At 40.4% G+C, this 13,113-nt stretch overlaps 1 long non-coding RNA gene across 1 annotated transcript; it reads left to right on the forward strand.

Annotated features, from left to right (window-relative positions):
• The first annotated feature begins 2,326 nt into the window (after positions 1-2,326).
• Positions 2,327-6,812, forward strand: LOC309846264. Its single transcript, XR_014301823.1, has 3 exons — positions 2,327-2,361; positions 2,545-2,986; positions 6,674-6,812. It is a non-coding gene; the product is annotated as an uncharacterized lncRNA (long non-coding RNA).
• Positions 6,813-13,113: the final 6,301 nt, after the last annotated feature.

Raw genomic sequence — 13,113 nt, forward strand, 5'->3', positions numbered from 1 at the left:
CATTATCTATAGTAACCAGCCCAAGAAACCAGCCAGTCTATAAATTGAAAAGTTAGAACAGCAGGAAGTCAGACCACTGTCTATACTAAACAGGGAAGCATGCCAAACAATGGCAATAATAGACCAAATGGCCAGGACTTAATTAAGCATTTCTCATTTTTGCCTCCACCTCTAACTTAGGTCCAAACAGAGAAAGCCAAATTTGGACCCCAAACTAACCACATGAAATGCTTACTTCTAGTTAGCCCACCTGGAAGCTTCTCCATGCCAACAGTGCCCACTCAGAGCATAGCTGAGTGTGAGGAAAGGTCTCATGTACACAGTCTCTTGACCCCCACTCAGCGACACAAGAATGGGTCTTGGGTCTGGAACACTTCCTCTCCAAGAGTTAGGTCCACATAGACTGTCTAAGGCTTATTATCGAGCTCTGTCTTAACAAGGCCTCCAGGTGCTGCTGGGGCTAAAGTCTGGGAACCACATAACATAATCAGATCTGAATTACCTTATGTCCCAAAGGCATTTATCTTTTGGAGTCTATGCATAAGCGGCACCAGAAGGTTCTTTCCCTGTGAGAAGGTCCTACCAGTCTGTTATTCCCCCAGTCATTGGTACCAAGCACCAGATTAGCCCCGCTGAACAGCAGGGACGGCACATGCCTCCCTCTGGGATCCATGGCTTTTGCATCACACAGCAATCCCCTTTGAAACATGCTGCCTGCCTCTCATTCCCTTCTTTTCCTACGCCACCTGGTATTATGATCTGTTAGAAGACAAACACACCGACTTTGGCTGTGCCCAGTTACTAACTGTTCTTAAGAACCAGCCAAATTATTCTTATGACATAGCTTCCTTCCTACTGAATGTTGCTTTATATTTTTAGAGACTTCCAAGTGTTGGTCTAACATGTGGAAATGGATGCCCTCGAAGCTGAAATCTTATTTTACAGAAGCTGGAAAAATCTGAGTGCAGATTCAGAAAAGCACTTTCCAATTTTGAAGGACTGACTTTTCTCCAGGCTCATACGTATTGGTTATAAGTGCCTTGGAACACAGTAGACCAGAAAGATGAACAGGAGGAATCTTGCCTTCAAGGTTTTAACTTCTGAGTTGAAACGTCCTCACTTAGAAACTTTAATGAATAAATTATTTTTTCCAGAAGCAACACAATGGTTTCCAACAGTTAAAACCAAGGACTGATCTTTGTGTTGAGGCCTCTAACCCCTTTAACAGTCTCAGGATTCCTCTTCTTTAAAAAGGATGTAAAATTGGGTACATTGCGAAGGAAATCAGAAATCACGACAAAATACAAATTTTGGAAAGCTGACAAATATCACATGTGCCATAAAACCCAGGGGAAAGTAATATAAAAATAAATAACACATTTTCAAAAAACTATAAAAATTAAAGTCCTGACACATCTCAAAAATGCTTTTTTCCCTGTGTTTTTGGCTGTGGTCTCTGATCATTTCCTCATATGACGAAGATGCTATAACACCAAATAAAAGGTCAAAGACCTTTTCCCTGGCATGGTTGACCAATTTTTCTTATTGATAGTTTAGAAAACTCTTTTAACAACACGGCTGTTGGGGTGCCTGGGTGTTTCAGTGGGTCAAACCCTCTGCCTTCGGCTCAGGTCATGATCCCAGGGTCCTGGGACCGAGCCCCACATCAGGCTCTCTGCTCAGCGGGGAGCCTGCTTCCCCCTCTCACTCTCTGCCTGCCTCTCTGCCTACTTGTGATCTCTGTCTGTCAAATAAATAAATAAAATCTTAAAAAAAAACCACGGATGTTATTAATGATGTTTCAGAAATTGTTTTTAAAGTATTGTTGTCAAATGTGGGCAGATTTCTATCAAGTTTCCTCCACATGTGAGCTGCAAAAATCGACGGCTTTCACAGACTACCTTCAGGCTCCATTCCTTCTGGACAGTGTTTCTGTCCGCCTCCCACATACATGGGATGCCCATCTTGGGCCATCCCCTTCCTGTCCTCACACCAGGAGAGTAGCAGCCTGGCGACACCAGCACTAACTGAACTGTACACAGACATGAGTGTGAACCAAATAAGTATATTCCACAGAAATCCACATTAGATGCACCTCCAACCCAAGTTTTCCTTAGGCAGTTCCCAGAGATGGCCAAAATGGCTCCGACCCCAACCATAGCTGGGGAGAGGGACCTGAGAAGGTGCAGTAGAGAGAGGTTAAGTGATCTGCCGTCCTATGTTTTCAGCACACGCCCGTGTGAACACAGTGCTAGGGCAGTACCAGCAAGACCGGCCCCAAGCTAGGCTTCCCCAGAAAATCCACCTCCACTCAACCAGGAGAAGCCCAGCTTGAGTCTTGATGCGTCCTGGCAGGTGAAGGTAAGTTCGATGCCTTTAATTGACATGAAGAAAAGGGGAGAGTAGAACAGGATAGAAAATGATGGAAAGAAAGTGCTAACAAAACACTAGTGGCCTGAGGCTAGTGTCTGAAATGAGGGGAAAGTACATTGACGAATATGAGCGTTTTTTAAAAGACAAATGTGCTCGTCTGTGCCTCTCCAGCCTTTCTGCCGCGTATTTCCGTGCACAGATCCGCTGAGCAAATTTGTCATAAATGATTAACTTCTGGAAGAACAAATCATTTGACCTCTCCAGCTGAACAAACACACAGCGGCAGTGACTAAAAAAGCCAAAGGCAATGCTTCAACAACACTGAACGCACTTTCATGGAAGTCCTGCCATTTTATGGCAGAGGAGCCTGAGGGGAACTTAGGTAATGGCTTCTCTTTAGTTAAAGGAAAAGAATTCTCTGGGCCCCTGGTTGCTGCCACAAAGAGAGACTTCAGATCTCAAAGGCTGATTTTACCGTGGCTTTGGAAACGTGATCTGCAGGTTCTTAATAGGAGAGTTTGATTTAGGAAAAGATTCCAGTTTCCTGGATAGCAACAAAGAAATTGAATGAAGGTAGCAAAATGATACAAGGAACCATCCGCTAATGCCATGGGTAAGTTTCAAGGGCTTCTGTGCCTCTGTTGTAAGCACTCTACCCTGGAAATTTACACAAAGTAGCTTTGGGCTGGAAGAGTTCCTTGAGATACAGAATGCCAACACGTAGGCACATTAATTCCAAGTTTCCCTCTTCCGTGAAGCTTTCTAACGCAAGAAGATTTTTCAATAAGGAGTAATTCTTACTTTTAAATAAGGAGTATTCCTGTCCCCGGGGAGATTCTTATTTTATTCAGATATAGCTTGATGGGGACTTTCATAAATAAAATGCAAATGAGAATGAAGAAATTTAATTAGAAATACAGATCAGAATTCCTTTTCATTAGTACCTTAAAAACCACCATTTCCCCCAAAGAAAACTTGAAGACATGTTAATATACTAAAATTAAAATTCAAGTCACCACTTGTTTTTCCTGGGTTCTTTGGTTTTGGTTTGGGTTAGGTTTTTGTTTTGGGGGGCTTGTTTTTGTTTTTTTGTTTGTTTGTTTTTTTGCCGTGAACTTGCTAAACTAAAATTAATGATCTGGTCAGCCCAGAGACCACATCTTACAGGACCTTTTCCTCTATAAGGCAGAAGGTTGAAATTCTATACTAAAGCCTGTGCCTGACCCATGGTTGTTAAAAAACAAAACAAAACAAAAACAGTGTTCACCCTTCAGGCTCCAGAAGACAGCCCCCACTAAAAAATAAAAAAACAACCCCGAGGCATTGTTGGTTTCTTTGGAGCAGGTATAAAATAGTGCAATATGTCAAAAAATTTCTTACAGCTTTCCTTTAAAACACATCCATAGAATACACACATGGTCACCTATGATTTCATCTTAAGTTTAAGAAGTTGAAAAGATAGAAATAACTTTTGGACAATCTTTTGAAACAAAATGCATTCATGTTTATCGCATTTATAGTATATCATTTATATGCAATGAATTATTTAAAAATCTATATTTTTAAAGCTTAAAAGTTCAAATCTCATCACAGAATACTTGGAAAAGAAAGAAAAACAGAAGAAAAAAGAAAATCACCATTTATCTGCCATCTAGATACAATCATGCCTATCTATGGGTTCATCTTCTGGTATTTTTGTTGTTCATAGTTTTTTTTCACATAAATGCTAATATATGAAGTATTCAAGATTTTATATGCTGATTTTCAGTCTTTTCCTAATTATAAAACTATTATCTGCTTATTGTGGATCATCCAAATAATTTAAAAAATCATGCCTCTACAATGCCACCACCCAGAGACAACTTCTTAAATATGTTGGAGTAATTCTTCACATTTTTTTCTTCTCTTTTTTTTAACACAAACAACTAGTTCATCTCTCTTTTGCTTGTTGGTTTTATATTGATTTTTAGGAACTTTTTATATTTGCTGGTTACTGATCATTTTTTTCTTGTCAGCCAAGTTGTCTCAACTTTTTCTAGGGGCATTTGTCATCAAGACGTGTTATTTTCTACATAGTCAAATCTATAAATCTTTTCTTTTGGGGCTCTGGGTTTTGTATCTCATTTTGCAAGTCTTTCTCACATCCCCAAGACTATTTTAAAAAAATAAAAATATTTTCTTTCTGATACTTTTATGGTTCTGCTCTTGAGTCTTAGCTCTTTATTTCTATGTCTGGTATAAAATAAGGGCCTGATTTTATCTATTTCCAAATAGCCTAGTGTCCCAACAGTATTTATCACCTTGTCCAATTTGTGTTCTGTATCTACTGGCACACTCTGAATTACTCCAGCTGGATACTATATTTGGGGGCAGACTGGGGAACTGAGGGGGCCTTCCCTCATCCCCACTGTTCTTTTGGTTGTCTCAGCATCCATTACTATTATGTTTTCTTTTTCAAAATGAATTTTGTAATTATTTGGCCCATAAATTCTCTTGGGATTTGACTGGGAATGTCCTGAATTTATAGATTAATTTGGCAGATAGTAAAATCCTTATAGTAGTGAGCCTTGACATTAGGAACATGCTGTGTTTCTCCAACCCATAACTACTATTTTGTATCTTTCTGTAAAGATTTGTATTTCTCCTATAGCTCTTACACATGATTGAGATTTATTTCTGGATTTTTAATTGGGAATAGATTTGGATTTGACAATTTTCATTTCTGAGAAAGGCATTTTTTTTTTTCAATATGTTGGCTTGACTTGTACAATCTATTCCCTTGTATATATCTTCTAATTTCCTGCTTTTCTGTAGTGATGTCAATTTCTCATATTTAATATGATGCTTTTTCTGTGGTAGGATTTGCTATAAGTTTGCCTTTTTCATTGGTTTTTTAAAAAGATCGAGTGTGTGGGTTTTTTGTTTATTTCTTTTATGTTCTAGTATTTTTTAAATTTTTTTTCATTTCTTTTCAGCGTAACAGTATTCATTGTTTTTGCACCACACCCAGTGCTCCATGCAATCCGTACCCTCCTTAATCTGGCTCCCCAATCTCCCAACCCCTGCCCCTTTAAAACCCTCAGATTGTTTTTCAGAGTCCATAGTTGAGTGTGTAGTTTTTTTAAAAAATTTTATTTATTTATTTGGCAGAGAGAGAGGGCAAGCAGGGGGAGCAGCAGGCAGAGGGAGACTCCCCGCTGAACAGAGAGCTGAACATGGGACTCAATCCCAGAACCCTGGGATCATGACCTGGGCCAAAAGCAGACGCTTAACTGACTGAGCCACCCAGGCGCCGCAAGTGTGGCTTTTTTGCTTACCATTTCATTAATTCTACTTACCTTTTCTTTTCTTCCTTCTTTGGATTCCTTTTCCTATTGTCGTTCACTCTTCAGCTTCCTTCTCATTTTGTAATATTTACGTGTAACACTACACACCGTCCTTCAAATACTCCCTTGCCCACTCCCTCCATGGTTTCCGTTTGGAGACTCCAGTGTTAGTCATGTCTTTCCTCTCATCTCCTTCCCTGACAAGATAGTCCTCCCAACGACCCCTCTGTTTTCTGCACCATTACCTCCTGCCATATCTGTAATTGTGAGGTGACAGTTCATTACCAAGAAAGTCCTGACATGGGGTGTCTGGGTGGCGCAGTTGGTTGAGTGACTGCCTTCAGCTCAGGTCGTGATCCTAGGGTCCTGGGATCGAGTCCTGCATCAGGATCCCTGCTCAGTAGGGAGTCTACTTCTCCCTCTGACCTTCCCCCTCTCATGCTCACTCTCTCTCATTCTCTCTCTCTCTCAAATAATTTTTTTTTTTTTTAAAGAAAAGGAAAAAAAAGAAAATCCTGACATACTAAGAACATCACATTGGGTTGCTCTGCGTGCCCAGAATCACATTCCTCAACCCACCTTTCTCTTCCTTCTGGGAATTCTTTGTGCTTCCTACAGGCTGGCTTCCATACTGCCACTGCCTCTAATGAATCACACTGACTCTTTCTCTCCATCCTGAGAAAAGCTGGATCCTCATATTTTCTAAACGGATCATCCATTTAGAAAATCTCCATCGTGAGAAACAAACCCCTGTCCTACTAACATGGACCACTTCTTTTGGTATATTGTTAATATTATATTTTATGTCATTATATTTTATGCTTATAAGGAGACACACAACCAGTATGTTCTCGGGCAGTCAAAAATTAGATGGATTTTCTAATGTGCTTTTAGAGACGAGAACTTTTCTGAATCCTGATGGAGATTTTCCCGGCCCTTTAAAGTATTCATTTGCCTTTTCTTCCTCAATGTAGCATCCATTGAATCTCCCATGGGCCAGAAATCTGAAGACCCATCCTAAGGTCTACTTGAAGAGGTACTCCTCTTGCTTTGGGGAAATAGAAGCTGGACCTCCACTGCAACCCAGAGGGAGTCTTGCCAGATTTCCACTCCTTTGGGTCACTCTTTGTTCCCCACCAGCACCCGGACAATGCCCTGAGTTTGGAGGGACTCTTCTCCTTACCTGTGCTTTTTTTTTTTTTTTAATTTTTTATTTTTTATAAACATATATTTTTATCCGCAGGGATACAGATCTGTCAATCGCCAGGTTTACACACTTCACAGCACTCACCAAAGCACATACTCTCCCCAATGTCCATAACCCATTGTATTTTTTTAAATGTATAATTACCATTCCCAGAATGTTTCTTATTTTCTAAGGTAGGCCTGTATCACTATAAAATTCCCTCTTAGAAGTGCTTTTGCTGCATCCTCAAAATTTTGGGACATTGTGTTTCCATTTTCATGTGTCTCAAAGTATTTTTATTTTAAATTTTTTACTTAAATCCAATTTGGTTAATATATAGTGTATTATTAGATTCAGGGGTAGAATTTAGTGATTCATCAGTTGCACATAACACCCAGTGCTTATTCCATCAAGTACCCCCCTTAATGCCCATCACCCTGTTGCCTCATCCTGCAATCTTCAGATTGTTTCCTATAGTTAAGAGTCTCTGACAGTGTATCTCTCTCTATGTTTTTTTTTTAATTTTTTTATTTTTTATAAACATATATTTTTATCCCCAGGGGTACAGGTCTGTGAATCACCAGGTTTACACACTTCACAGTACTCACCAAAGCACATACCCTCCCCAATGTCCATAATCCCACCCTCTTCTCCCAAACCCCCTCCCCCCAGCAACCCTCAGTTTGTTTTGTGAGATTAAGAGTCACTTATGGTTTGTCTCCCTCCCAATCCCATCTTGTTTCATTTATTCTTCTCCTACCCACTTAAGCCTCCATGTTGCATCACCACTTCCTCATATCAGGGAGATCATATGATAGTTGTCTTTCTCTGCTTGACTTATTTCGCTAAGCATGATTCGCTCTAGTTCCATCCATGTTGTCGCAAATGGCAAGATTTCAATTCTTTTGATGGCTGCATAGTATTCCATTGTGTATATATACCACATCTTCTTGATCCATTCATCTGTTGATGGACATCTAGGTTCTTTCGTTTGTCTTACCTGTGCTTTTAAATGAGTAAGAAGTAATAGTAATGATCAATTATTTCAAGAGTAAAATCATGATCATCATATAAAATAAACATGTTAAAGATTTTATTCAACTCATTTCCTAATTAAGAAGCCAGTAAGATATTACAACCAGCTCAAGGAGAAACCAAAGAGTGGACATAAGTATAAGTCCGCAAAAGTGCTGAAATAGTTTGGCTTAATAGATGCAAAACGTGCTTTTTTTCATGAGGCCTGGAGGGGATCAATGACCTCTCAACCGAACAAGGTTAATCCGCATGCCTATGAATATGAATTATTTTTATTGCTATCAGTTACGTATAATTTACAGGGTTATAAAATCACTCAAAGACAGAGAAACTGTAGAGATAATCTGGAAAAGTGTCCTGTGATGACATCCTTTTACCTCCTTTGCTCATTTCAAAGGCATTCACCACTTTTCTGATGCTCTTCCCTTAACATCTTCGGTAGGGGTCCCCTTCCCGTGTCTGGTAGTTTGCGCTACTGGGATTCCCAAATAAGATGTGTTCTGGGCTCCTGACCACCCAGGGATTATAGGGTTCTCTGTTGTATCAAGATTTCATGGATACCAGCGCTGAGCCACACAGATCCCTCAAATCAGATTTGCGCTGGATGGGTCTTTCTTCTTCTGCCTTTTAACCACACACAAGAGTTACTGTGTACCTGAGGGGCCTTCGGACACTAAGAAATAGGATTTAATCATTATTTGTAGTGACTGCATGTGAGCCACCACTTTTTTAATTCTCAATTTGTGTAACAAATTTGTCGTAGTCTCCTACGGGAGCCCAAGAAATAGTTGTAGATTTTTAAATCCCTCCAACTGAAGTAATTCCAGCGCTAATAACTCTCAAAATCTGGATTCAAGCCAAATTTATGAGTCGAAAAAAATGCCCCAGTCCTGATGCTGTCAAGAAGGCTTCAGAGATCACACGGGAAGCTACATAGTAGGAGGCAAGTGGTCTTTCTCCACAAGTGAGCTGTGGACTGTGATTGGAGACCCTTGACCTTTTAGGGCCACTTACATGATTGCTCTTTTAAGAAATAATTTAAGGGGTTGTATTAATTCTAGTCTTGACCAAAGTCCTTTGAAGTTCAAATAATTCTCCCACTTGACAGGTGAAGCAACTAAGGCTTAGAGAAATTTGCTCAAGGTCCCATAACTACTAAGTAACCGTGCTCTGATGCATGGTTGATATAGCTCGACATACTCAATGCATTCCATCACTTTCTGCTGCCCCTCTATATCCCAGGTGTTTGTGCCAACATTCTGCAAATATTCCTCTCAGCACCCACCATGTGTAAGACATTATATAGGAAACCCCATTTATCTGGCTATCCGAGAAAGAAACTTCTACCGTAGCCTGATTCTACCATAAGCTCCCCATGCACATCCAGTTGTGTTCTCAGCTCTATGAATGTTATTTTGATGTATTTCTCCACTGCATCCCTTCCACTCTCTACCCTCACACATCACCATATTCATCTCGTATTCATCTCCATTAGCCGGAATAACGCAATGTTCTTGTCTGGCCTCCCTAATACTAGCTTCTTCTCATCTCTCTTTCCTACCCGTGGACCCTCAGTAATACTGCTGAGCTGTGCATGTCTCTCCCTTGCTTAAGAAATCTCAGTGGCGGGGCGCCTGGGTGCCTCAGTGGGTTAAGCCACTGCCTTCGGCTCAGGTCATGATCTCAGGGTCCTGGGATCGAGTCCCACATCGGGGGCTCTCTGCTCAGCGGGGAGCCTGCTTCCCTCTCTCTCTCTGCCTGCCTCTCTGCTTACTTGTGATCTCTCTCTGTCAAATAAATAAATAAAATCTTTAAAAAAAAATAAAAGAAAGAAAGAAATCTCAATGGCTCCCCAGTGACTGCGGGATAGGTGCAAACTCTTTAGGGTGGCCCATCAAGGTGTTAAAAATATATCAGCTCATCTTTCTGGTCACTCTTCATCTCAGCTACTGATGAATCTATGACCTAGCCACAGCACATTAGTGCTTATTTCCACGGCATCTCATCTCCTCAGGCCTCCATGCTTTTCCCTCATGCTATTTTTTTGAATTACAACATCCTATCTCCTCTTCTGTGAGACAGTCTCTGATACCACCACCATTCTCCACGTACCAAGGAAAATAATTCTCTCAATCAGGGTGCGTGTTCCTCTGTTAAATCATACACACAGGCCCAGGTTCTACAATGGTCATGCTTATGTTTGTACCCCTGGCTAGACCCTGGTCTCCTCAGGGGAGTCATTCCACACACCTTAGAATTTGTGGCATAAAGCACAGAGACTAGTGTGAGGAGACCCTTAATCAATATGTTGTTGAAAATCTAAATTAATAAACGAACACATGTTGGACTTCAGGGTGCCATTTTCAGACTCTTCACCACATCCAGATCACTTTAAGACAGAAGGAACAACAAAAACAAATAACCAGAAAAACAAGAAAGGACAATTCCAAAGCTTGTGTTCCAGAAAAGCTGTGTACCTCTGAACATCCCCTTCAACCCCGGTGGTCAGAAAACGAATTGCCACACTGGGAACCAGTTCTGTACCAGAGCCCGGACCCTTCCCAGCTGCCTTCCGTAATGCCATTTGGGCAGCTTGGAATCCGCCACGATGGGGGTAGTTTACAGCATGGAAATTGGCAAACGGTGTGAACACAGGTTGTGGGGAGGTGGGTCCTGTGTGCTGTTCCCGTTTAAAATTGTACAAGTCACTGATCGTTAGTGTATTCACTGCTTTGTGCAACTATCAAAATATCCAATTCCAGAACATTTTCATCACTCCCCCAGAAAACCATACCCCTTAGCAATCGCTTTCCATTTCCCTCTCCCCTAGACCCCGCAATATTTCTGTGTGTGTGTGTGTGTGTTTTGTTAAAGAACCCGTTGTTAAACACTTATAATACACCACTGTTGGGAAACCATCTGTTCCTATAATAACTGTGACTTTTCTCTTTCTTGTTCAATGCTTTGGTACTTCAAGTACCTAGAGGCCTCCTAAACCCCAAGGTTTCCATAACAAAGATTTATATACCTTTAAAGAGGAGTTATTTTAGCTCTCGCTTAATTCAATTTATCCGTCATAGAATGAGATGAAAAATAGTCATGCATAGAGAAAAGATCAGGAGCTAATAAATCTTTTAAAAGGCTAGATCACTTTCTGCCGGATTAGTATATGGGATTTACTTGTGCATGAGACAATAGGCTCTTGTCTATTTTTAGATTAGATAATGCATTTCCTAGGACCCACAGGAGGCCTTGGCTTCTCTTATTACTGAGCACACATGCAGAGACCAGAGGTTTTATGAAAGGGAATAAGAAAAAGACAAGGGGAAAGGATTGGTGGTTTGCTCTTTTGATCACTAAAGCAACTCCATCAGGAAAGAGGAAATACAATGCCCGCGAATTTCCTCCAAGAAGTTCACCACAAATACACACAAATACATATGTGTCAAGAGACACATATGCCTTGTACACATCCACATGAGTGCACTTGCACCATGAGATCATTTTTAATGTCCTAATGACCTGCTGCCCCCAGAACTGTCTCCCCAGATGTGGGCTTCCATATACCAGCTGCAAATTACTTATCTAATTAAAGCCTGCTGATTGGACTTGTTTTTAAATCTTCTGTATTTGCAAGCAGGGAATGCTGGGCTATCTAGGGAAGAGTCTAAGCATTGAACTGAAAGTGTGGCCCACGGGCCAACAGCGACAGCATTATCTTGGATATTATTAGAAATGCAGAACCTCAGGCCCTATCCAGATTTATTGAGATCAATTTTTATTTTATCAACATCCCTGGTCAATTCACGTATGCATTAATGTTAAGAAGCACCAGATGAAACAAGTGGTGGACCCTTGACTGGCATGTGTTCTCACCTCACTGTCTTGAGTTTGTGTGAAGCAAGAACTTGCTGACCCTTCCTTGGCATTCATCCAAACGATTGCTAACCAGGGCTTAGATGTCTTGGGAATCCCATTCCATTTCAAGCTTTAGTTTTGGAGCTGAAACAAAAGGCTTATTTTCTGTGCAGATTGGAACCCTACTGACTGCAGAAAGGTCAATGGCCCATCTTCAGGGATCATGGAACATTTTACTTAAAATGAAGTTTTAGCAAGAGGAAACTAATATGCTCATTACAGAAAAGCTAGAGAACTATGGAAAAGCAAATTTATATCACCTGACTTTCTACCTCTGAGTATTAAGCACTTAGTATTTTGGCACTTTTTTGTGTTACTTCCTGTTTCCAGCAGAATTCTTTATTTTACACAACTGGGAGAGTAAAGTATATGGAGTTTGCATCTTGGTTGGGTTGTTTTTTTTTTTCCCCCGCATGTCATGATTATTCTCTTATTCCTAAAAATTCTTCAACAAGATGATTTTAATGATCTTTTCTTCTTACGTCACTAAACCATATTTTGTTGAAGTAGTCTCATATTCTTGAGTATTTTAAATGTTTTCTAACCTTTATAAATGGCATTATGATTAAGACTCTTATGTATAAATCTTTTTCTGATTCTTTTTTTTTTCTTTTTAAGTAGGCCCCACACCCACTGTGGAGCTTGATCAAGCACTACAGAGGACTTCGCTATCCCTGGCACCCCAACAACACTTTTTTTTTTTTCCAGTCAGGACACACCTCACAACCACTGCTCTTCAAAAAGCCAAAACCTCCGCTCCCACCCACCAAAAGAAAAATAAAGGATTTTTCAAAAAGTCTCTTTTACAAGTTGTTCATTTCTAAACAGATATTTAACATGGGTGTGTCTGGTCAGTGCTGTGTGAGTCACGTTCTTGCGTCCCAGCTTTGAGAAAGACTAGAAATTTCACTTTCTGAGTTCCTTCTTTGCTGAGGCAAAATGCAAAAAGCTAGAAATACCCAAACATTGCAGGGGTTTCAAAAAGCATAGGACATCCAGAAAGAATGACAAATTGTCCATAGCACCCACTTCTTTTAATTCTTATAATTTGGCCTCTGCCTCACAGTTCCCCTAAAGCTGTTCCTCAGTGGTCCTCAGTGATATTCAATGGACCTTCTCCTTAGACAGTCTTGTACTGGTTGCAGTGATTAAAGACGCCCTTGGCAGCGTCTTAGGACAATTGCCCCAGAAGTGGACACAGAGCCAAGAACTCATTTCCAAGTGATTTATTTTTTTTTTAAGATTTTATTTATTTGAGAGAAAGAGAGAGAAAGA

Source organism: Mustela nivalis, assembly GCF_964662115.1.
Source record: "Mustela nivalis genome assembly, chromosome: 13".
Lineage (NCBI taxonomy): Eukaryota > Metazoa > Chordata > Mammalia > Carnivora > Mustelidae > Mustela > Mustela nivalis.